A 3676-nucleotide genomic window follows, 5' to 3' on the forward strand; every position below is an offset into this window, starting at 1 on the left:
AGTTGAATTAGATGTTACTTAAAAAATTATAGATCCTCCGTGAAATTTTTTATCATGTGGACTTTGAGTTTTTGAAGCATTGACAAAATTTCATTAATTAAAAACAAATCTTGCAAATGAAAATGTTGGAATTTATCTCTAAAAGAGGAAGAATAAACTCAATACATCAAACCACAAGACCTCAAAATTGAAATTCTATAACGGTACTGTATTTCAGAATATCTTGACTTTCTAGAAAACTGTTTTGATGGAGTTATTTTTACCTAGAAAAATTGTGCTCTGTTCCAGAAGGGCATGAAACTGAGAAAGCCTGAAATTTTATCACATCTCACTTTAATGAAGCATTCAAAAGAATCATAAATAAAAATGATTTGTTGATGAACTTTGTGTTATAAAAATACTTATTGAAGAAAATTCCTCAAACAAGGTAAAATGAGGCATATGTAATGATACACACCTGTAATTGCCACTACTTGGGAGGCCAAGTCAGGAAGATCACAAGTTCAGTATCAGCCAGATAACTTTTCCAGACCCTTACTCAAAATTTTAAAAAAAAAATTTTTTTTGTCTTTTTCCTTTTTATCGGTACCAGGGATCAAACTCACGACTGCCTGCTTGCAAGGCAAGCACTTATGCCACTGAGCTAAATCCCCAGTCCCCTGAAAATAAAAAATCTTTTAAGAACTAGAGTTTTAGTTCAGTGGTAGAACTCGTCTAGCACGTGTAAGATTACGGTTTCAATCTCCAGTATCACACACACACAAAAAGGCAAGATGACTGTACCTGATAAAATGTTTAAACTGATAGATTTTCACATTTTAATGCCAGAAAGTTTTCACTGAGAATTTCTTTCACTTTTCCTGAGCCGACTAGGTGCCTCAACAACTGTACAAAGAGTATTTTCCCTAATGAAAATATTCTGATCTACAATGAAACATACATTGAAGGTGTTAATAATAACAAATTTACTAACCACAAAAATGTTTCTTTGGGGTGAACATTTCAAGAGTACCCTGTCTGCAGCCGCTTTCTTTCTTTGTCTCATAACCATGTCCACCAATGAGCATGCGAACTTGCCAGCTGCTGATTCATCAGGTGAATGCTAATTCAAGTGAACAGATTCAAAAACAAGGGACAAGATAGTACAGAAATGAGGCAGCAACCAATAGAAGTTAACATGGAGCTGAGGAAAGCTGAGAAGGATGACGAAATGCTGAAAAGGACAAACATAAGCTCATTTCCTGAAGATGCTGCTTCACCACTGCAGGAAAACTGCAACAACCAGGTACTGTGAATTGGACCATTGATGGCGTTGTTAAAGGCATAAACAGCAATAATCTGGAAAACCAGCTCCAAGCTACTCAAGCTGCTAGGAGACTACTTTCTCAGGGAAAACATAGACCCATAGACCACATAATCCAGGCTGCTTTGATACCAAAATTTGTGTCCTTCTTGGGCAGAACTGACTATAGTCTCATTCAGGTTGAGTTCGCTTGTGCACTCACTAACACTGCTTCCCGGTCATCAGAACAAACCAAGGCTGTGGTGCATGGAGGTGCTATTCCAGCACTCACATCTATCTTGGCATCTCCCCATGCTCACATGGGTGAACAAGCTGTCTGGGCTCTAAGAAATATTGCAGGTGATGTATCAGTTTTCTGAGATTGGTTGTCAAAAAGAATGCAATTGATCCACTCTTGGCTCTTCTTGCAGTCCCTGATATGTCATCTTTATCATGTGGTTACTTGCATAATCTTACCTGGACACTTTCAAACCTTTGCCACAAGAGCCTACAGTCCCATAAGATGCTGTTAAACAAATTCTTTCTTCCTACTTTGGTTTGTCTCCTACATCACAATGATCTCGAAGTATTAGCAGATACCTGTGGAGCTATTTCTCACCTTACTGATGGTTCAAATGAAAGCATTGAAATGATTGTAAAAAGGGGAGTTATGCCCCCATCATAAAGCTTCTAGGACCAAATGAATTGTCCATTATGATTCCCACACTAAGAACCACAGGGAATAATGTCACTGGAACAGATGAACAGACTCAGATTGCGAGAGATGCAGGAGCACTTGCTGTCTTTCCCAGCCTGCTCATTCACTCTAAAACTAATAGTCACTCCCTGGTAAGCAGCCGTGGCTCAGGCAAGCCGTGGCCACCCCAGGGGGAGAACCACCCAGTGTCTCCGAGATCTGCACCATGTTGGAAGTTAGGGCACTGGGAAACCAAGCAACCAGCCCGCCTCCCTGGTAAGCAGCCATGAACCTACCAGCACACAGGCTGAGAATCAAATCCCATCCACCACCCCAACCCCCACTCCTGTTAGCAAATGGTAGCCAGAGGTCTGAGTATCTCTTGGGAGGTAGACCATATGCAATATAGCAAATATGGGGTATTTCCTGCTACCTTCTCTTTGAAGGCAAATATTGTTTTCACTATTTTGCTTTGTTCTAATTAATTGTATTCCTCTATTCAATATTCTGTTTTGATAAGCTCTATAATGTTCTGTATTTGGTTTGATTTTGCTATACCTGATTGAAAGAACAACTATTGTGAAGATAACAAGACATACTGTGGTACCTATTACTGTTATCCCGGTAACCTGCTGTGACATTCTGTACCAATTTCACTACATTGTCCCAATTGGCTTTGTTCTGTCTTGTTCTGTTGTATTTCACTACCTTCAAAATAAAAATAAAATAAAAATAATATTCAGAAGGAAGCTACATGAACAATGTGAAACACCACAGCTGGTTGGCAGGACCAGATACAGCAAGGTGTCAATAATGGATTAGTCTCATTCCTTGTCAGTGCCCTCTCTAAGGCAGACTTTAAGACACAAAAGGAAGCTGTGTGGGCATGACCAGCTATACAAGTGGTGAAACAGTTGAACAGTTTGTATATCTTGTTCATTGTGGTATAATAGAACCATCGATGAACCTTTTAACTGCAGAAGATACAAAAATTATTCTTGTTATTCTGAATGCCATTTCAAATATCTCTCTGGCTGCTGAGGAAATAGGTGAAACTCAGAGGCTTAGGATAATGACTGAGGAATGCAGAGGCTTGGACAAGACCGAAGCTCTGCAGAGCCATAACAATGAGTCTGTGGAAAAAGTTTCATTAAGCTTGATTGAGAAGTATTTCTCAGCAGAGCAACAAGATCAAAATGTGCCAAAAACAAGCTCTGATGCTGCACTTTCCAAGTTCAGGATGGGCTCCTGGTACCTTTAATTTCTAGGCATACAGCTGAGGGGGGCATCAGCTTTTGTCATGTCCTGTGTTTTGCATAAGTGTGTCTGTTTCTCTATTAAGAACTCTTCTTTTAAATGCAGTTTGGCACTGTAGCACTTTTTGCAATGAAACTACACTGAACAGTTCCAAACTGTACATACTGTATGAAGCTTATCCTCTGAAGAAGTTTCTTATTTCTATGTAGAATTTAATATTTTGAGTGTCTTGTAAATAAAGATTAAGTTCAAAATATGTTTCTTTGAAGATTATGGGAAATTTTATGAAAAAATAATAAGAGATCATATAATATTGGGGAAAATTTTAATACCATAGACAACATATCACAGATAGATATGGCGAGAAATCTGCTCAAAGTCCGTAACTATTCTATTTTCATTATTGTTTACATTCAGATAATGTTGAGAAGTGCTTTTAA

General features: G+C 38.4%; 1 pseudogene; it reads left to right on the plus strand.

The window, feature by feature from the left end:
- The first annotated feature begins 1049 nt into the window (after positions 1-1049).
- On the plus strand, positions 1050-3247 carry LOC100713714 (importin subunit alpha-1-like; annotated as a pseudogene).
- Positions 3248-3676: the final 429 nt, after the last annotated feature.

This window comes from Cavia porcellus, unplaced genomic scaffold, assembly GCF_034190915.1.
Source record: "Cavia porcellus strain 051 isolate PalLab524CR breed Dunkin Hartley unplaced genomic scaffold, mCavPor4.1 scaffold_2, whole genome shotgun sequence".
NCBI classification, from domain to species: domain Eukaryota; kingdom Metazoa; phylum Chordata; class Mammalia; order Rodentia; family Caviidae; genus Cavia; species Cavia porcellus.